Source organism: Ranitomeya imitator, chromosome 5 (genome assembly GCF_032444005.1).
Source record: "Ranitomeya imitator isolate aRanImi1 chromosome 5, aRanImi1.pri, whole genome shotgun sequence".
NCBI classification, from domain to species: domain Eukaryota; kingdom Metazoa; phylum Chordata; class Amphibia; order Anura; family Dendrobatidae; genus Ranitomeya; species Ranitomeya imitator.
Genome location: NC_091286.1, coordinates 517,014,404 through 517,037,717, shown reverse-complemented (window position 1 = coordinate 517,037,717; position 23,314 = coordinate 517,014,404). Strand labels below are relative to the sequence as shown.

Genomic DNA, 23,314 nt, shown 5'->3' with positions numbered 1-23,314 from the left:
AAAAAAAAAAAAAAACATGTTTGGTATCTGCATATTTCAACTGACCCGGGGAATCATATTGTAAGGTCAGTTTTACCATATAGTGAATATGGTAAATACAAAACCCAAAAAACAATTGTGAAATTGAAGTTTTTTTTGCAATTTTCACACATTTCCCGCAAAAAACAATCCTCAAAAAAAACAAGCCCTAAAATGGCTACATTGACTGAAAAATAAAAAAAGTTCTGGGAGGGAAAAACAAAAATGAAAAAAAAACAAACAAACCTGAAAATAGCCATGCACTTACTGAACACACATTTCAGTAGGCCAACATTTCGGATTTTAAAATCATTTTTCAAGCTGGATTTATAAAGTATTCTAATTTACTGAGATAATGACTTTTGGGTTTTCATTCGCTGTAAGCCATAATCATCAACATTAACAGAAATAAATACTTGAAATATATCTCTCTGTTGTAATGATGCTATATAATATACGAGTTTCACTTTTTGTATTGAAGAACTGAAATAAATTAACTTTTTGATGATATTCAAATTTTGTGAGATGCACCTGTAGTATTACTATAGGTAAATAATGGCAGCATCCACCAGAAAGTGTAGTGGTTCCACAATAATGAATAGCGTAGACAAACCAAGGATCCTGTCATGGAGCTTAGAGATGAACTAAAAGCACTATATTGCAATTATATGTTCTGTAGCAATAGGACAGCCATATGAGGAAGACGAGAATACCTGGTGAGGGACACAGTGTGGCCAATAGGTGATCAGAAACAAAAGTAGCCTGTATATGAGAAGGCACACAGGGGTGCAATACCTGATGGCCCGGAGAGAAAATGAATGCAGATCAGATGTAACATGAAGGCAATACGTATGACACATGAGGGAAAAAACTGTTTGTTGTGCATGGATGTAAAAAAAAAGATACTGATGTGCTACACTGATCCACAATGAAAGCGATTGTGGAGACATTTCATTAAGACTGCCGCTACGTGTGTGGGTCTTGGTGAAGCACTCGTAGTGACCTGATTCATTCAGTGGCATTCACCACTTAATGAATCAAGCGCATCTGGAACCCAGCATGCGCCATCACCAGTAATGTAAGCAAGAGTCTGGCATACTACATCTTTGGAGTAATATACGCCACTTTAGTGGCATAACTTCTGCAGAATTTGATAGGCGGATGTGACCATGCTATGCCCCGCACATGTCTCACCCACACCTCACCCTCATTGGCGCAGCTGGCAGGGGCCGGCATGTAGACGCCAAAAGTCATAATACTTTTGCTCCACTGCTGAGTTGTGCAAAATGTACTGCATCATGTCAAGGTGTTTGTAGGAGATTTCTGCCATAAGCACCTTAATGAATCACCTCCATTATCTTCAGATGTAGAAGATGTAGCACAGGGCACAGAGACAACTCATCCAAGAAACCACTAAGCATCCCAAAAGAGTATACAAAGTAGAGCAGGACACAGCTAATGGCATAGTTCATTTGCCCCGGCAAAGACTGGATTTATGGGCAACTGTTGTCTTTTAAAAAAATACATTTTTAGGAACACTATGGGAATGCGAAAAATAGGTTATCACTGTACGTATGAACTGGTGTCTATTGTCATCTTTTTCAGATTTAGTAAAAAACTGTCCAGTTGCCTAAAGAGGTCTTTGTCTCATTCCAGCACTTTATCATGAAAGATTATGGCTGCTTTGGGAATTCTTAGCTATGAACAAAGACCTCTGAAAAGACCTCGGCTTGGACCCCCCGATGTCTACCCACAGGATGCCAAGCAGAAAGAGGTGAGTGTTGTTTTCTACATTCATGAGATCCTGGGGAACAGTTATGCTACAAATTTATTAAAACTATCTATAGTGTCTCCTACCTATAGCAACCTATCACAAGTTTTAAGAAAGTCTGCGCTCTGACTGGTTGCTGTGGGTAATGATTTGAGTTTTTAATTTTGGACGGCTTCGATAGATGTCTTAAATGTCAATTTGTATCAGAAATGCAACAGAAGGGGAGAGGTCTTAAAACTGGTGCACATAAGATAGTGGACTAGTTGTCTATGGCGACCAATCAGGTTATGGCTTTTATTTTCCAATGTGCCTCTAAGGCTGTGTGCACACGTTGCCTTTTTTTGTGGTTTTTCCAGATAAAAACGCTATAAAACCGCAAAAAAAACCCACATACAATAAGCATCCCAACATTTAGAATGAATTCCGCATGTTTTGTGCACATGATGCGTTTTTTTCCGTGAAAAAAACGCATCGCGGTAAAAACTGCAGCATGTTCATTAATTTTGCGTTTTTTTTTGTGGATTTCCCACTACAAAATGCATTGGGAAATGTCCGGAAAAAAACACGGCAAAACCGCGGCAAAACCGCTTGCGGATTTCTTGCAGAAAATGTCCGGTTTTTCTCAGGAATTTTCTGCGAGAAATCCTGAACGTGTGCACATAGCCTAAATCTGAAAAAGTGGAAGAGAAATCTGATTGTCATGGGCAGCAGGTCTAGTTTTGTTCTTCACCAGATCTTCCTCAATATTCCAAAAAAGAAGTTGTATTGCCACATTAGTCATAGGCAGTGTAATCATGAGAAACATTAATATTATGCTCTGACCATCTGCAGGAAATGTGCATTTCTTCAAACTACTACTCATACTTACCATCAACATTCTTGTTGGTGCATATGGTGTGCCCACCCCTGAGAACAACCTCAAACCAACTAAGGCCGGTTTCACACGTCAGTGGCTCCGGTACGTGAGGTGACAGTTTCCTCACGTACTGGAGCCACTGACACGTAGACACATTGAAATCAATGCATCTGTTCAGATGTCATTGATTTTTTGCGGACCGTGTCTCCGTGTGCCAAACACGGAGACATGTCAGTGTTCGTGGGAGCGCACGTATTACACGGACGTTGTCCATGTGCAGTCCGTGTGCCGTGCAGGAGACAGCGCTACATTAAGCACTATCCCCCCCACTGGTGCTGAAGCCGCGATTCATATCTTCCCTGCAGCAGCGTTTGCTGTAGAGAAGATATGAATAAGTGTGTTTAAAATAAAGATCTATGTACCCCCCGCCCTCCCACCCCCTGTGCGCCCCCCCCCCCCCCGCTGTTCTGAAAATACTCACCTGGCTCGCTCCCTCTCCGGCGCTGCTTCCTCTCCAGGCCGCATCTTATCCTGTATGCGGTCACGTGGGGCCGCCGATTACAATCATGAATATGCGGCTCCACCTTCCATAGGGGTGGAGCCGCATATTCATTACTGTAAATGAGCAGCCCCACGTGACTGCTCATACAGTACAAGGTGCGGCCAGGACAAGACGCTGCAAGGGATCCGGAAGCTAGGTGAGTATTTTAATCACAGCGGGGGGGCGCACAGGGCGTGGGAGGGGGTTGATGACCTGGATCTGCATTTTACACACTAATATTCATATCTTCTCTACAGCAAACGCTGCTGCAGGGAAGATATGAATGGGGCTTCAGCACGATGCCGGGGGCAGCACTAAACTTTAGCGCTGTCTCCGGCACGGTACGTGTGGTACCCAGTGAGCACACGGGTGGCACACGTGTGCCTCACGTGTGCCACACTGATGTGCCACAGAAACACACTGGCACACGGACACAGATAATTCCGGTACCGATTTTTCCGGTACCGGAATTATCTGGACGTGTGAGACTGGCCTAAGACCACCTACTTTGATCAGGATTTCATAAACTGTTTTAAAGGTGTCTCACCAATGCTCTTCAGTATCTCACCGCTCCTCTTTCTCCCGCTCTTCAGCTTGTCGCGGGGCAGTGTTGACAACTTGACTTCTCTGGACAGCTTCTCAAAAAAGTACAGACAATATTTTTTACAGACAGAAAGCTATAATAATAAATCATTATGATTATAACAGTATGTGCGCACGTTGCAAAATTGCTGTTGTAAAATTGTGCGCGGATTCTTCCTCTCTTGGCAGAAAATGCAGTAGAAAATCCGTGCGGTGTTGATGCGGATTTGATGCAGATTTTCATGTGGTTCTCTCTGCTGATTTGTCTGCGGAATTGCAAGCTAAATAAAGATATATTATTTAACAAAAAAAAGAACTGTGATGTATTTTCCTTGTCCAACCTCTTCTTTTACATTCTCCATTGAAGACCATAATATCATTACATACCATGTTCAAATATAATGTTTACACACACAAAACAAATATAGGTGAATATAATATACATCTCTGACAAAAATTAAGAGACCACCACATCAAAACCCTGTCATGGGCAGCCCAATCTCCAAACCTGAACCCCATTGAAAACCTCTGGATTGTAATCAAGAGGATGATGGATAGTCACAAGCCATCAAACAAAGAAGAACTGCTTAAAGTTTTGCGCCAGAAGCAGTGGGAAAGACTGGTGGAAAGCATGCCAAGACACATGAAAGCTGTGTTTAAAAATCATGGTTATTCCACAAAATATTGATTTCTGAATTCTTCATGACTTAAAACATTAGTATTGTTGTTTCTAAATGATTATGAACTTGTTTTCTTTGCATTATTTGAGGTCTGAAAGCACTGGGGGTTTTCTTTGACCATTTTTCTTTGTCAGAAAAAAAAATACAAAATTTATTGCTTGGAAATTCGGAGACATGTTTTCAGAAGTTTATATACTAAAAGAACAATTGCATTTTACTCAAAAATATACCTATAAAGAGAAAAATCAGACAAACTGAACATTTGCAGTGGTCTCTTAATTTTTGCCAGAGCTGTATATGGCCGGCTTCACACTTGCGAGTTTTACGGACGTAAGAGCGCAGAAACTACGTCCGTAAAACTCGCAAAAAATACGGCACAATTATTCTCTATGCCCCTGCTCCTATCTGCCGTATTTTACTGATCAGTATTATACGGCTTTCTACGGCCGTACAAAATCGCAGCATGCTGCGTTTGTCACCGTACTGCGCAAGAAATACGCCAATGAAAGTCTATGGAAGCGTGAAAAATACGGATTTCACACGGACAAGCAGTGTGACTTGCGAGAAATACGCAGCGCTGTTAGAGAGAAAAGCCGGTAATTCAGTGCGGTGTACAGTAAAATCACACTGACAGCTTACAGTAGAATAAATGTGTACACATAGAATAGGTATATATATATATATATATATATATATATATATATGTCAGTGAGACACATATATGTATATATATTAATATTTATTCCAGCGCTATACAGCTTGAAAGCCGGTAATTCAATTACCGGCTTTTTCTTTCTCCTTCCTAAAACCCGACATGATTTGAGACATGGTTTACATACAGTAAACCATGTCTTCTCTCCATTTTTTTTGCAGATTCCACACTACTAATGTCAGTAGTGTGTATCTGCAAAATTTGGCCGTTCTAGCTCTTAAAATAAAGGGTTAAATGGCGGAAAAAATTGGCGTGGGCTCCCGCGCAATTTTCTCCGCCAGAGTAGTAAAGCCAGTGACTGAGGGCAGATATTAATAGCCTGGAGAGGGTCCACGGTTATTGGCCCCCCCCGGCTACAAATATCTGCCCCCAGCCACCCCAGAAAAGGCACATCTGGAAGATGCGCCTATTCTGGCACTTGGCCACTCTCTTCCCATTCCCGTGTAGCGGTGGGATATGGGGTAATGAAGGGTTAATGCCACCTTGCTATTGTAAGGTGACATTAAGCCTAATTAATAATGGAGAGGCGTCAATTATGACACCTATCCATTATTAATCCAATTGAATGAAAGGGTTAAATAAAACACAAACACATTATTTAAAATTATTTTAATGAAATAAAAACAATGGTTGTTGGAGTATTTTATTCTACGCCCAATCCAGTCACTGAAGACCCTCGTTCTTTGAAAGAAAAAACATAATAAACCAACAATATACTTACCCTCCGCAGATCTGTAACGTCCAACGATGTAAATCCTTCTGAAGGGGTTAAAACATTTTGCAGCAAGGAGCTTTGCTAATGCAGGCTACTCCTCGCTGCAAAACCCCTGGGAATGAGTCTAAATATAGATCAATGAGCTATATTTAGCTTCATTTGCGGTGAGGCGCCCTCTGCTGGCTGTTTATAGATCGTGGGAACTTGCCTAGAAAGCCTGGGAGCTTTCTAGGAAATTTCCCACGATCTATGAACATCCAGCAGAGGGCGCCTCACCGCAAATGAAGCTAAATATAGCTCATTGATCTATATTTAGACTCATTCCCAGGGGTTTTGCAGCGAGGAGCAGCCTGCATTAGCAAAACTCCTTGCTGCAAAATGTTTTAACCCCTTCAGAAGGATTTACATCGTTGGACGTTACAGATCTGCGGAGGGTAAGTTTATTGTTGGTTTATTATGTTTTTTCTTTCACAGAACGAGGGTCTTCAGTGACTGGATTGGGCGTAGAATAAAATACTCCAACAACCATTGTTTTTATTTCATTAAAATAATTTTAAATAATGTGTTTGTGTTTTATTTAACCCTTTCATTCAATTGGATTAATAATGGATAGGTGTCACAATTGACGCCTCTCCATTATTAATTAGGCTTAATGTCACCTTACAATAGCAAGGTGGCATTAACCCTTCATTACCCCATATCCCACCGCTACACGGGAATGGGAAGAGAGTGGCCAAGTGCCAGAATAGGCGCATCTTCCAGATGTGCCTGTTCTGGGGTGGCTGGGGGCAGATGTTTTTAGCCAGGGGGGGGCCAATAACCGTGGACCCTCTCCAGGCTATTAATATCTGCCCTCAGTCACTGGCTTTACTACTCTGGCGGAGAAAATTGCGCGGGAGCCCACGCCAATTTTTTCCGCCATTTAACCCTTTATTTTAAGAGCTAGAACGGCCAAATTTTGCAGATACACACTACTGACATTAGTAGTGTGGAATCTGCAAAAAAAATGGAGAGAAGACATGGTTTACTGTATGTAAACCATGTCTCAAATCATGTCGGGTTTTAGGAAGGAGAAAGAAAAAGCCGGTAATTGAATTACCGGCTTTCAAGCTGTATAGCGCTGGAAAAAATATTAATATATATACATATATGTGTCTAATGACATATATATATATATATATATATATATATATATATATATATACAGTGGGGCAAAAAAGTATTTAGTCAGTCAGCAATAGTGCAAGTTCCACCACTTAAAAAGATGAGAGGCGTCTGTAATTTACATCATAGGTAGACCTCAACTATGGGAGACAAACTGAGGAAAAAAAATACAGAAAATCACATTGTCTGTTTTTTTAACAATTTATTTGCATATTATGGTGGAAAATAAGTATTTGGTCAGAAACAAACAATCAAGATTTCTGGCTCTCACAGACCTGTAACTTCTTCTTTAAGAGTCTCCTCTTTCCTCCACTCATTACCTGTAGTAATGGCACCTGTTTAAACTTGTTATCAGTATAAAAAGACACCTGTGCACACCCTCAAACAGTCTGACTCTAAACTCCACTATGGTGAAGACCAAAGAGCTGTCAAAGGACACCAGAAACAAAATTGTAGCCCTGCACCAGGCTGGGAAGACTGAATCTGCAATAGCCAACCAGCTTGGAGTGAAGAAATCAACAGTGGGAGCAATAATTAGAAAATGGAAGACATACAAGACCACTGATAATCTCCCTCGATCTGGGGCTCCACGCAAAATTCCACCCCGTGGGGTCAGAATGATCACAAGAACGGTGAGCAAAAATCCCAGAACCACGCGGGGGGACCTAGTGAATGAACTGTAGAGAGCTGGGACCAATGTAACAAGGCCTACCATAAGTAACACACTACGCCACCATGGACTCAGATCCTGCAGTGCCAGACGTGTCCCACTGCTTAAGCCAGTACATGTCCGGGCCCATCTGAAGTTTGCTAGAGAGCATTTGGATGATCCAGAGGAGTTTTGGGAGAATGTCCTACGGTCTGATGAAACCAAACTGGAACTGTTTGGTAGAAACACAACTTGTCGTGTTTGGAGGAAAAAGAATACTGAGTTGCATCCATCAAACACCATACCTACTGTAAAGCATGGTGGTGGAAACATCATGCTTTGGGGCTGTTTCTCTGCAAAGGGGCCAGGACGACTGATCTGGGTACATGAAAGAATGAATGGGGCCATGTATCGTGAGATTTTGAGTGCAAACCTCCTTCCATCAGCAAGGGCATTGAAGATGAAACGTGGCTGGGTCTTTCAACATGACAATGATCCAAAGCACACCGCCAGGGCAACGAAGGAGTGGCTTCGTAAGAAGCATTTCAAGGTCCTGGAGTGGCCTAGCCAGTCTCCAGATCTCAACCCTATAGAAAACCTTTGGAGGGAGTTGAAAGTCCGTGTTGCCAAGTGAAAAGCCAAAAACATCACTGCTCTAGAGGAGATCTGCATGGAGGAATGGGCCATCATACCAACAACAGTGTGTGGCAACCTTGTGAAGACTTACAGAAAACGTTTGACCTCTGTCATTGCCAACAAAGGATATATTACAAAGTATTGAGATGAAATTTTGTTTCTGACCAAATACTTATTTTCCACCATAATATGCAAATAAAATGTTAAAAAAACAGACAATGTGATTTTCTGGATTTTTTTTTCTCAGTTTGTCTCCCATAGTTGAGGTCTACCTATGATGTAAATTACAGACGCCTCTCATCTTTTTAAGTGGTGGAACTTGCACTATTGCTGACTGACTAAATACTTTTTTGCCCCACTGTATATATATATATATATATATATATATATATATAGACAACATATATATATATATTTTTCTTTTTGGGACACATGGATCATTTCTATAGCGGTATGTTGGTTTTGCAAGCCTGCGAGAAAACCACGCAGTACGGATGCCATACGGATTACATACGGAGGATGCCATGCGCAAAAAACGCTGACACACCCTGCCTACGGAGGAGCTACGGACCACTATTTTCGGGACATTTCAGCGTATTACGGCCGTAATATACGGACCGTATTTTCATACGCTGAGTGTGAAGCCGGCCTATATATGTATTTTATACCAAGCTCAGCTCAAGGTTTAGTAATGAACAGATGTCAGCCAGACACCCTCATTAATATAATGGTACATGAAGACAATGGTACATAAAGAGTTAAATAAACACACGAAATCTGCGTCAAACGCAATATCTGTTTCAAAACATTTGTAAAACAAAAATTGCGTGAGCTCCCACATACTTTTTTTAACCAGCAGAGGGAAAGCTGACGACTGAGGGCTGATGTTGATAATATGGGAAGGAGCCAATAGCCATAAAGGTACCTAGGCTATTAATATCAGGTCACAGCCGTTTGCTTAACCTTTACTGGCTAGTGTTACGAAACTGCAGCACAAAACTAGGAGAGATGGGAAAAGCTGACCCTGCACTAAAACTAGGCTGAAACCCTACGATGGAGTGGGTGACCCATTCCTTACGAATAGACCCACCGATGATCCTAGTCTAAACTCAGCAAAGACCTGTAGATAAGGGGAAGGAGGTCCCTAAAAGATCTAAGGACTGGGTACAAAAAAACAGGTCACCTCCTAATAGGAAACACAGAGATAACTGCAGAAACAAACTGAAAACACAAACAAAAGATAGCAGAACCAGAGGTCCCAGAACTGCAAAATATCAAACACAGAAAGCTGTCTAAGCACCTAGCTAGAACTCTAGCGGATTGACACTGTTGCCCAGCAAGGAATGGGAGGCAGGTGCTGGGTAATAAAGAGTGATACAATCACCTGACCAAAACAACCCAGCACCAGGGAAAAAAGACCAGCAGCCAGAAAACCACAACAAGATGGCGGATGATCAAAACAAAATAGATTCTATTAGCTGGTTTACAGAGGAACCCCAGAAAAAAAATTACATGGGGTCCCCCTATAAAATCGAACCAGCAAAGGCTAGGCAGACAGCTGTGGGTTGATATTAATAGTGTGGGTAGGGGCCATGTATATTGGCAACCCTCCAGGCTAAAAACATCAGCTCTCGACTGCCCCAGAAATGACGCATCTTATAGATGCGCCAATTCTGGCAATTAGCCTCGCTCTTACCACTAGCCCTGTAGCGGTGGCAAGTGGGGTAATGTTTGTGGGTTGATATTACCTTTGTATTGTCAGGTAACATCAAGCCCACGGATTAGTATTGGAGAGGCATCTATAAGACAACTATCCATTACTAATTCTATAGTTATATGGTAAATAAACACACGGCCAGAATAAAATCCTTTAATTTAACTAATCACACAGACTCCTTTATTGAATCTTAATTTACCATACTTATTGCATCACCTAATCCCCAACTCCCTCGATCTCCTGCAACAAAAATAAAATAATAAACCAACATAAATACTCCCTGTCCGCTGTAGTCCATTTACCAAGTTTCCCACAATGATCTCATGTGCAGAACAGTCACATCGGGAGATGTGACAGCTCTACCCGGCCTCCGGTGATACACCGTGGAAGCTATTATCTCCTGTCAGTATATCACTGAGAGTTCACCAGAGTTCGTTCTTTCACTTGCGGCACCACTGCGTGAGAATTTTCTCACGCAGTGGTGCCACAAGTGAAAGCACGAACTCCGGTGAACTCTCACGGCGGCGCAGTGATACACTGCAGGAGGGGTCACCTCCTGCAGTGTATCACCGGATCCCGGGTAGAGCGGTCACATCTTCTGTTCTACACGTGAGATCATCGTGGGACACTAGTTATTAAATGGACTACGGTGGACAGAGAGTATATGTTGGTTTATTATTTTATTTTTTTTGTTGCAGGAGACACGGGTGTCGGGGATTAGGTGTTTGGTGAGTATGAATTTTTTTTGTTTTACAATGAACACAGTCGCCAGATGATGAGACTACTACTGTCCCATCATCGGCTCATGTTGTCACTGTTATATGTGACAGCAGACATAGCCGGATGGGAGTAGTAGTCCCATCAGACAATGCCTGGTTACACACAGACAACCGCAGACAGACACACACAGGCAGACACACACAGACACAAGCACACACACACACACACACACACACAGATGCCTGCAGACAAACAGACAGACCCGCACATATTCTCCTCTTACACACATTCTCTGCCCACACACATATTCTCCACCCACACACTCTTCCTCCTTCCTTTTGGCAGCATTTTTGGCATGCAAATCCGCAGCAAATCAGCAAACCTTTTAACACCTGCGGTTTAGCTGCTGATTTGACTGACTCAATGTAAGTCAATGGGTGCAGAAACGCTGAAGATCCGCAAAAAGAATTTACATGCTGCGGAAAATAAAACACTGCAAATCAGTGCGGAATTTTCCACAGCATGTGGACACCAATTCTGAATTCCCACTGATTAACATTGATTGAGCTAACTTTTGCAGATTTGGTGCAATTCCATGTGGAAAAAATGCTGCGGATCTGCAACGTGTGCACATAGTCTAAATGATCCATGTCTACAGCCCATAATTCTGATATGAGACATCAGCGGCATTCACTGTCAAATAATTACAGTCAAAATAATCTGTAGCAGTTTCTTCAGCTTCAAAAAAAACACGGATGCCTTACTTTTTTTTTTACGGACAGGGCACAGAAGTGCCCTATGTTTACGGACAGTCCTGGAATTTCAGAACAGTTCACAAACCTGTTGGAGGGCGGTGTGCTCTGGTTTTATTGTTTGCTTGGACCAACTGAGTTGGCACGCTGCTGGCCCAAACTCTGCATTCTCCCATGCTGCAAGCAGAGGCAAATTTAACTCTTCAGCATCAGTGTAGTACAAGGGCATTGAAGGAGGCTGGATCCAGCAAGCTTCAGGGCAGCACTTGCAAGCTATATTGGAAAGTGAACCATGGGACTATCAGCAGTCGCCTATCAATGGTCGCTTGGCATCACTAAAATGTCTATCACAGACATGGCGCAAGCCACTCTATTCTCCAGATCCAAAGGGGTTGCTCTGTCCTTCTCTTCTTAACCCTTGTACAGGAATGTAGACGTACACAGGGGGATCCAGGGTTAGGACCACAAAGTCAGCTGCTGGCCAGTGATTCAGACTGGCAGAAAAAATGGTTTGCAAGCCAAATCAGAACCAGGAGGTTGGTACAGGGACAAAATAGTAAAGCAGTAGTGAAAAAAAATGAACCAAGGACAAAATCAGGACTGACAGCTGGGAATAAAAGCAAGATACACAGAAGTTCAGTGAAGCAAGTCAAGTTATAACTGGTTGTGGACAGTCAGATTCCAGGGGCATAAATTGCATGTAGCCTCATCCAGGCCGTACAGCAGAGAGCAAATACTGACAGACATTACCTGAACCTCCTAGCCCAGATGGAACTACAAGTCCCAGAGGACACAGAACTAGAACTGTCACCAGCAATAAGAGTGCGGGGCTGCTCGACAACAGAAAGAGATACAGGAAGGGCAGGCACCAATAAGTATGTCACAGAATTAGCTTGTAAGTGCTTTGCTCCTTATCCAGGAGCTAATAGACTACAGAGGTGGCAGTAACATAGGCTATTACCATAAAATTAAAAATCCTTCCATTGTCGAGAATGGGAAGGATTTTTGATATCAAGTAAAGTGCACAGCTGTGTGTTTTAACAAGCAGTTTGCAATTTTTTCCATTTATGAGAATGATAACAATAACCCTGTAATCCCAAGTCAACTACAAATTGTAGCTAAAAATTAAAGACAGTCTCAGCAAATGTGGGACAGTGGGCAACTATGCCTATTTTTGTAATACTATGACAGTGGAGAAAATGGTGTTGATATCATCATTTTTTTAATCATTGGTAGTGATGAACGAACATGCTCGGATAAGGTGTTCTCTGAGAATGCTCGGGTGCTAACCAAGTGACTTCAGCATGCTAGAATAAAATATCCGAGTCCCTGGGGCTGCATGGATGTTCGACAGGCGCAACATATGCAGGGCTTGCTTAACAAACAGGAAATCCCCGCATGTGTTAAGGCTTGTCGAACAGCCGCGGGACATGCAGGTGCGGAGACGCGAACATATTTTTCAAGCACACCAAAGATACTCTATCGGCACATGAGCATTCTCAGATAACACCTCATCCGAGCACGTTCGCTCATCACTAATCATTGGCAATATTTTTTATTGTTAGGAAAATTAAAAAAAGTCATTACACTTCACAAACAAACATTGTCAATTGAAACAAAGTGATAAGCAAATAGGCAAATAGTAGGGACACAGTTTTATGATTTATACTTCAAGCTCACTCCCATTTTGTTACACAACCATTCTGTTTGCCTGCAGCACATTACATTTGTAATACTTTTGCACACTTCCACACACACATATTGGTAATCTGAAAAGTATTAACAATTCCCATGCACATCGGGAAAAAAATCTCACAATAAGCTGATGTGTCTGTTTTAGATAATAAAAAAGTTAGATGTTGTGACCAGTGCTCAAAATGAAGCCTAATATTGTAGCTCCTGTGCTCATGAGAGAGGGTCTGCAGGGAACAATCTGGAACAAAAATATTATTTTAGATAAGGAAATATATTGCAAACTAATGGGAAAATAAAATGTTCATGATTAAGAACAAAACATGTTATAATATTTCAATGTGAGCAATTGGCTCCATCATATGTTGTGTTCTAAAATGGAGGCATATCAATGACAGCACTGCTCAAAATAAACTCTCAGCTCCAGTGAAAATGACTAATTACAGGCTTTACGAATAATTGTCATATACTACAAGTGACAGGGGATCTGATTAGTTTTTATCACCTGCTCTCACCTACCGTATATAACTGAACCTTTAGGATACAGCAGACCCATATTAATGACTTAAAGGGGAAATCTCCTGGAGATAATTGGGAAATAAGAGTAAGTCCAATGAATAAAGGTATCTCTCTGGAAACTAAAACCATAATTATCAGCTCTGGGGAACATAGAGATTCCTTAGGTAATATAATGTTTTCTTAATACCGTTATCACCACCAGGTCTCTAGTGGGTATTTAAGCATCTGCACTATAGCTTGTGTGAGTCGGCATCCCTTCTGCATTCTGAATACTTGCTTGACAAGCGTTATATTTCCCCAGGGGTATACTGGAGACAAACAAAATCGGCCTCTATGACGGATCCTTCAGTTTTTAGAATTAATAAACGATTTAGGCATTAGCCTAGCATTAAAAATAACTACCCCTCCCCATCCCCCACTCATGCTGCCCAAACGGTTCTGACCCTTTAAAGATTGGACAGCACAACCCTTCTGAAGGTGTCTTGTGGTTACCTGGCTGCAAAGTTTTAGTAGCAATTTTTTTAACGGGGCATTCCCATCTGGTAAATACATGTCGTAAATGTGTAATGGACACAAGTTCCATCAGTTTGAGAATGGAACTTTATTTTGCCCTGCTGTCACTGGAGACATGTATAGGTAAGAGCCTAAGCACCGCAAAAGAAAATGAGACTGTAGGTTTTACTGCAGTGTAAATTTATTTTGACCCAGCAAAGAATCAATAACAGATGTGGTCCAACGTTTTGACTGGGAACGGTCTTCCTGACATCTGTTACGGGTGCAGTTAGACAAGATCTAGTACACTCCCTGACAGAAGTTATGTCGCTTATCCTTGTTATGTAAATAAAAGCTTATTACCTGACGTTAAATTCATCCATTGGTTGTATAAATTATTCTTTTGAAAGCTGAAACCCTCCGAAATGTCGTTTAGGTTAAGAAAATAAATTGGCATCAATGCAGAAATATTGATCATTTGATGGACACAGAATGGTCAGATTTTGGCAAGGCAAAAGTTTTGTCGCCTACAGAAAGTAATGTGATATTCAAACAAATGATTAACTTAAAATACAAATATATTTTACATAACATTGGTGAATTAAGTTGTGGTGCTATTAGAGTAAAATGTAATATTTTGTGTGACTTCCATGAGCTTGAAGGACTGCATCCATGCGGTTCAACAATGATTCATACAATTAATGGAGTCATCAGGAATAGCAAAGAATGCAGTCTTACATGTCTCCCAGAGTTCATCTAGATTCTTTGGTTTTGTCTTCCAAGCTTCCTCTTTCATCCTATCCCAAACATGTTCAATGATGTTCATGTCTGGTGACTGGGCTGACCAGTCCTTGAGCACCTTCATCTTTTTTGTCTGGAGGAACTTTGTTGTGGAGATGGATGTATGAGATGGAGCACCATCCTGCTGCAGAATTTGACCCTTTTATGATTTGGAATATAAGAGGTAGCTAATACTTCTTGATATTTTAGGCTATTGATATTGCCTTCCACCTTACAAATGTTGCGCACATCCCCATACTGAATGTAACCCCAGACCATGATCTTTCCACCACCAAATTTAACTGTTTTCTGGGTGTATTTTGGATCCATGCGGGCTCTAGTAGGTCTCCTGCAGTATTTGTGGTGCAGGTCTGTGGTGTAATTCTACTGAAGATTCATCAGAGAAATCCACCTTCTGCCACTTTTCCAATGTCCATCTGTTTAGCAGGCTGTGGGACTTTGCAAATGCCACACAATTTTTTATTTGCCTTTTGTTTAGTGCTGGCTTCTGGGCACTGATTCGACCATGGAGGCCATTTCGAGACAAAATCCTTCAAACTATTCTAGTTGACACAGGGACTTGAGGTGACCAGGCCTGTTGGAGCTCTGCTGCAGTGGAAGAAGGGCTTGCTTTGGATTTTCTAACCAACAAACATTCCTCCTGAGCTGTTGCCTTGCGAGGTCTGCTGGACCTATCAAACATATCTCCTGTCTCTTCAAATCTTTTCTTAATTCTTTGTACGTGACGCTGAGACACATTAAAGGTGTCAGCCACCTCTGCAGTGGATCTGGTCTTCAGCCTCTTAATAATCCAGGCTTGGGTCGCAGGGTAGATTTTTGGCATGTTGTCAGAGCTCAGGTTGCAGTTCAAGTAAAGGTCTGGGGTGCTGGGTTTCTTTTTATACACATACACTAATTAACCAATCATTTACTGAGCACAGGTGAGGATGTAAACTAGGATTGGGTGCATTATATTACCAGGCAACAAAACTTTTGTCTTGCCAAAATCTGACCATTCTGTGTCCATTAATTGATCAATATTTCTGCATTGATGCCAATTTATTTTCTTAACCTAAACCACATTTCGGAGGAGTTCAGCTTTCAAAAGAATAATTTATACAACCAATGGATGAATTTAACGTTAGGTTATAAGCTTTTATTTACATAACACGGATAAGCGACATAACTTCTGTCAGGGAGTGTAGAGAAATACAGTGAATCGTAAGTTCTTTTTCATGTCAACGAGGACCTGTGTGGAGCATGAGCCGGGGATTAGGAAATGCGCCTTACGCCCTGCTTGCTGCATTTCCTGTTTGCATATTTGTATTAAGTATTAAAATACACTAGCACCCAATGGATTAGTAAGAGGAAGGTACTAGAAGCTGCTTGGCAGATCCATGGGTCCTGTATGATGACCCATAAGTGAGAGAAAACTAAGATAAATAAATGATTCTGCCATGCTAATAGATCAGAAGGAAGTAGAAAGCAGCTACAAAAAATGAAGCACACACAAATACTGTAAGTTGGTGGATATGGCACTTCTATGTATGGTTAAAGTTAGTCAAGAAGTACTTGCTGCACAGATGACCAATTATATATAAAGAATTCATGAACGGTAGTTAGTGTAAGCATACAATTATTTGAGCTGGTTGATTAAATTCCCCCCCGTGAATTCCTGACAGTAGATGCAGAGTTCCAACTCCATTGTGCGGGTTCCGGTGTGCACAATTTACTGCTGTTCAATTCTTTAGCAACTGCACTGAACTTGCATGTCGATTGTGTTCAACCTTTCCCTTTAGCAAACACTCTTGTTTAAGTGTTAACTTCCATCGTCGGCCTGGACATCTCTGTGAGATGGTTGCATTTCCATCTTTGTTAAATTTTTGCATCACTTTTTCTACAATATTTTGATTGACAAGGAAACATTTACTGATCTTTTTGTAGTCTTCACCTTTCTTGTGTAAAGAATTTTTTTTCTGAGGTCTCATTACATTTCTTTTCCATATGGTGCCATTGCTGACAGCATGAAATGGGAAGGGGTTTTCTTTGTTAAGGAACGTTCTTTAATAGCCAACTGTCACCTGTTTGATAAATAAGTAGACTTAGCTGTAGTGGAATTCATTTTAAAATTCAAATTTTGTAGTATAAACTTTAGGTTTTGGTTATTATAACACTTTCAATTGGATTTACCCAATTTTGTAACTTGATTCTGAATGAATGTTATGAAAATTTCTTTCCTTTTTTTTCTTGTTTGCAAATAATGGCCCACATGTGTGGGAGTATTTTGTAGTACAGTATCTCATAAAAAAATGTTGATTCTGAAAGAAAACTAAAGGTTTTCTGACAAATCGGTTAGGGTGTACTCATTTATGCTGAGAACACAGTTTGTAGTTATAATAAATCTAACAATCCAGGTTTCATTGGCTGTAAAATGCTACATTGTATTAGGTTCAATGATATGTACTAGGAAATAAAAAATGATGTTCTGTATATCTGTAAGACCAGAACATTTCAGCTCTGTCTTAGACCTCTGTTATTAACGTGTTCACACTCAAATCAAGGAAACGCTGCACCTAAACCAAACTGGATCCTGTACAAACTACAAAGGCTCTAGCCTAACAACTAAAAAAACACAACTTCAGATCTGGCTACCTACAAGGGAAAAAGTGTAAGGATAGATACGAGAACCTAGGGTGAAAAATTAACACACATTCAAATAAGGAGACAGAGTAAAGGTTAAGGAATACAAAAAAATAAAAGGAACAAGTAACACTTCCCAAGAACCTAACAGCGATAAAGGTAAAAGGTGCTGGGAGGGAAAGCAAATCAACTTAATGCAAGAATACAACTGGAGTTTACCCAGCAAGGTAAACCCTTGAGATAAAGAGCTGGAACTCCTAAATATATATCCACCAGGATAGCCAGCAAGGAAGTGCAGAGAAGGGATACTACATAAACAGAATGTGATAGGGCAAACCAAAATGGGAAAATGGAAACTCCTGGAAAGGAGAAAACCAAGAAGGGAGAATAAGGACAAAATAACAATCAGTATTTGGACAGGGAGGGAAAAGAACAATAGCTCAACAAGCAGAATACCTGACCATGAAGTAGCAGGTCAACCGATAAAATCCCCAAACCAAGCCCTGAGAGGCTCCTTCACATATGCATATCATATATAATTGGTACTGGAAATAAAGAGCACCGGTGTCATCAGTATTTTGGATCAGTGTATCATCAGTGTGCCATTCATGTTTTTTCGGTTTGGATAAAGACTAAATTACAAAGCTTCTCTATATTTTGCAATGGTAAACACGGACATCACACAGGTGGCACATGGATGCCATCTGTGTGCTATACATGTTTTTCATGGACCCGTAGACTTCTATTGGCCCTCGGCATCTGCGCTGCCAGAAAAAAATGTACATGTCTCCTTGTAATTTACATGGACACAAGGTCTGCGTGAAAACATGGACATGTGCATGGCAGTGTAGGTTATAACAGGTGTGTGTGGTATCCATGAAAAAAATGGTTACCACACATACCAGAAACATATACATGTGAAAAAGGCCTTAAACTTTTTTGCAGGTTGGAAATCTTGCGGTCTTATAGTTGCAAGAAATCAATGCTTTAGATTCACTAGAACATTATAGCGTGACCTGTTTTAATATTTTGTGGATTTAAGGGGACATGGACTCAGGTTCCTGAGGTTTGCACCTTTCTACTATAGACGCATGGTACTGCTTTCTTTGGATTTCCTTTGTTGGCCATTTCATATATATGCTTAATGACAGTCTATCTGAGAGATGAAAACTCAGTATACAGAAGAAGGACATGATATGAAGGGTCAATATCATAACTAAGCTATAACTATGCTGTAACTATATCCAGTATGTCCTATGTCAGTAAAGGTTTAAAAAAAAATCAAACATATTCCGGGCCAGCAGAGTGACCACATTAACAGTGCTAGCAGAGTACCCACATAAGCCTCGTCAGCAAGGTACCACCAATTAAAGATATTTTCTCAATGTAGTGTCCACTCCTAATCAGTGACATCATCATTTTCCCTGATAAACAATTGTGGCATAATGGGAATTCTGGCACAGTGCTCTCTCATAAACAGTGGAGGCATGGTACCCCATCATAAAAAGTAGTTGCATAGTGTTCCCTCATAAACATTGACAGCATAGTAATAATTTCTAAAATGGCAGCAAAGGAAATCACATAAACATAGTTTATTTAATGAAATGTAGCCTTCATGCAATGTTGATTTATTTCATAAGAGTAAGAGATGAAGCTTCAGGTGTTCAATGGAGAAATCTAAATCCTCTGCTTTTCTTTATGTGCCATAGATGTAAAGTTCTATCTGGCTTTGTTACTTTACTTTACTGGAATTGCATGGGATCCACTTTTCTAAAAGTGGAAAACCATTTAGGCTATGTGCACACGTCCGCAACTCTGCCGCTAGGCTAATGCTGGGGTCATTGCCACGAGGCATTATTGGGAACCGGAGCATCGCGAGGAGCGGGAAGGCTGCGAGGGACGCCGGAAGGTGAGAAAATCACGATTTATTATTTTTAAAATTATTTTTAACATTAGATCTTTTTACTATTGATGCTGCATAGTCAGCATCAATAGTAAAAAGTTGGTCACACTTGTCAAACACTATGTTTGACAAGTGTGACCAACCTGTCAATCAGTTTTCCAAGCGATGCTACAGATCTCTTGGAAAACGCTAGCATTCTGCAGGCTAATTATGCTTGAAAAACGCTAGTGTATAACAGGAAAACCCATGCCAATTCCGCATGCGTTATACCCGCGGCACAGTTGCGGAATTGCCGTTGGAAATTTCTGCGGCAATTCCGGACGTGTGCACATAGCCTTAAGATAAGATAGTGGCAATAAGTAATACTTGTTTACTTGGTATAGAATTGTGCTAAAATATTTACACAAGAGTTTCAGGAAAGTTTTAGAGAAACCGATAAGAAGAAGGTTCTGGACAATAGGCATATTTTATCATTGGATTTTCCTCAGTATCACATGGTTTATATATCTAACCCTAACCGTCAGCTGTCATCATTGACTACAGGATGAACTAACTGCAGTGAATGTAAAACAAGGATTCAATAACCAGCCAGCATTTTCTGGGGATGAGTATGGATCGGCCAGGAGCATTGTCATTAACCCATCTAAGGTAACTTTTTTTTTTTTTTTTTGCTTTTCATTACTTGTGTTACCGTTGGAAACATTTGTACAGCCAGTCCTAGCCACCCAGCACAGTAGCACGTCACCTCCGTTATTAGCGACTATATGTACAGCTATGAATCCCGCAATATTTGTGTGCAGTCTATTATATCTAGATCTTGGTGCTTCAGATTTCTCCATGTAGCTAACACCTGTCTGCAAGCCACAGAAAACCTATAAATCTATGGCAGCAGATAATGGTTGTTGATGTCCATCTTGCTATTAATTTGGTACTGTACCATTGTTAAAAACAGATGTGAGTAAAGTCTTAAAGGGGCTGTCCAATATTTACAAATGTTTAACAAATGAGTACCCAGTGGTGCTGAAATAGCTAACAACTGATTGGCTGCAGCGGTCACCTGATTTCCCTTGCCAGAAGGGAAAACCAAGAGACCAGGAGACCATGGCTGCAGTATGAAGAAGTGGTGCGGATCCAGTAGGTGAGTATGTCCTATTTATGTCAGGACCACCATGGACCCATTTTTGAACCATTTGTAAGTAGTGCACAACCCATTCTATCCCTCTCGATCAAAACATAGCTTTCGATTAATATGGAAAAATACTTCTGCGACCCAAATATTGCTCTTACTTACTTGTTATTAGGATCCTGATGTTTTTTCATCTCCTCTCAGAACGTCCACTCATTGTGTCCTGGGCTGGCGATCACATATACTCAGAAACACGAGGCTGAAGTTGGTTTTTTATTCTGAGCTGAAGTTGGTTTCTTATTTGTCAGTTTCTTATTCCCCAATTTTTTTCTTTTGTTTTTTATAGGTTTAACAACAAAAAATAAGCATCACAATAATAACGTACAATGCAGCGAGGTGCCCTGGTGTGAATACACTTATAACAGCTGCAAAATTTATAGAACTGGCACAAAAAAGGGCATCACAGTGGGCACCGAAGGGCATTAATCAAAGGCTTAAATGACTTTGGGCCACTGATCTCACACTTCAGACATATAGAACAGGGAGCCCCACATGAAAACCAGGTCTCTCCAGCCTAGCCCAAATAGGTTCTGGGCATCACAACTGGCATCAAAGTGGATTTTGGCCATTTGAATAAGTAACTGGTGTTTTAAGGGCTTAGATGACTTTGGGACACTGGTCTCACTAAGAATACACAGATAGTGATGCCCTGCATCAAACCTAGGTCCTATTAGCCTGGTCCAAATGGGTTCTGGGCACCTTAACTGACATCAAAGTGAGCAAACAGCCCATTTTCACAGATTTGAATAAGTAACTGATGTTTTTAAGGGGTTAAATTACTTTGGGCCACTGATAACACAGTACAGATATATAGAACAGGGAGCCCCACATCAAAACCCGGTCTCTCCAGCCTGGCCCAAATAGGTTCTGGGCATCAGAACTGGCATCAAAGTTGACAGACAGTCGTTTTCAGCCATTTGAATAAGTAACTGGTGTTTTTAAGGGGTTAAATGTCTTTGGGCCACTGATCTCACACTATGAATACACAGATGCCCTTTGGTGCCCACTTTGATGCCCATTTTTGTGCCAGTTTTATAATTTTTGTTGCTGTTTTTAAGTGTATTCACACCAGGGCACCTCACTGCATTGTATGTTATTATTGTGATGCTTATTTTTTGTTGTTAACCCCTTAGTGACGGAGCCAAATTTTTTAAATCTGACCAGTGTCACTTTATGTGGTAATTCTGCAACGCTTCAACAAATCCCAGTGATTTTGAGAATGTTTTTTCGTGAAACAATATACTTTATGATAATGGTAAATTTAGGTCAATATGTTTTGTGTTTATTAAAAATATAAAAAATTTGAGAAAAATGTTAAAAAATTAGCAATTTTCTAAATTTGAATGATTATCCCTTTAATCCAGATGGTCATACCACAGGAAAACATTAATAAATAACATTTCCCACATGTCGGCTTTAAATCAGCACCATTTGTAAAATGTTCTTTTATTTTTTTAGCATTTTAGGAGGTTTAAAAATGTAGCAGCAATTTTTCATTTTTTCAAGGAAATTTACAAAACTTATTTTTTTAGGGACCTATCCATGTTTGAAGTGACTTTAGGGGTCCTATATTTTGGGAAACTCCCAAACGTGATACCATTTTCAAAACAGCACCCCTAGACAAATTAAAAAACTGCTGTCATGTAGTTTATTAACCCTTCAGGTGCTTTACAGGAATTAACCCCTTCCCGACCCATGACGCCACGTAGGCGTCATGAAAGTCGGTGCCAATCCGACCCATGACGCCTATGTGGCGTCATGGAAAGATCGCGTCCCTGCAGATCGGGTGAAAGGGTTAACTCCCATTTCACCCGATCTGCAGGGACAGGGGGTGTGGTAGTTTAGCCCAGGGGGGCTTCACCCCCCCGTGGCTACGATCGCTCTGATTGGCTGTTGAAAGTGAAACTGCCAATCAGAGCGATTTGTAATATTTCACCTATTATAACTGGTGAAATATTACAATCCAGCCATGGCCGATGCTGCAATATCATCGGCCATGGCTGGAAACACTAATGTGCCCCCACCCCACCCCACCGATCGCCCCCCCAGCCCTCCGATCTGTCCGGTACACTGCTCCGGCTCCCCTCCTTCCTGTGCTCCACTCCCCCCTTGCTCTTGTCTGCTCCCCCCGTGCTCCAATCACCCTCCCCATGCTCCAATCACTCCCCCTGCACTCCGATCCACACCCCCGTGCTCCGTTCCACCCCCCACGTGCTCCGTTCCACCCCCCCGTGCTCCGTTCCACCCCTCCCACGCTCCGATCCACTCCCCCATGCTCCGATCCCCCCCCCGTGCTCCCCTCCACCCCATCATACTTACCGATCCTGCCGGGGTCCGTCCGTCTTCTCCCTGGGTGCCGCCATCTTCCAAAATGGCGGGCGCATGCGCAGTGCGCCCGCCGAATCTGCCGGCCGGCAGATTCGTTCCAAAGTGCATTTTGATCACTGAGATAGATTATATCTCAGTGATCAAAATAAAAAAATAATAACTGACCCCCCCCTCCTTTGTCACCCCCATAGGTAGGGACAATAAAAAAATAAAGAATTTTTTTTTTCCCCACTAATGTTAGAATAGGGTTAGGGTTAGGGC

The 23,314-nt window shown here is 41.3% G+C and overlaps 1 long non-coding RNA gene across 1 annotated transcript in view; it reads left to right on the top strand.

The window, feature by feature from the left end:
• Positions 1–1,713: 1,713 nt before the first annotated feature.
• Positions 1,714–23,314, top strand: part of LOC138680850 (uncharacterized) — a 28,284-nt gene continuing 6,683 nt past the window's right edge. Inside the window, exons 1-2 of the long non-coding RNA XR_011321809.1 lie at positions 1,714–1,792; positions 20,083–20,187. This is a non-coding gene — a long non-coding RNA (uncharacterized lncRNA). The remainder of the gene's footprint in view (positions 1,793–20,082; positions 20,188–23,314) is intronic.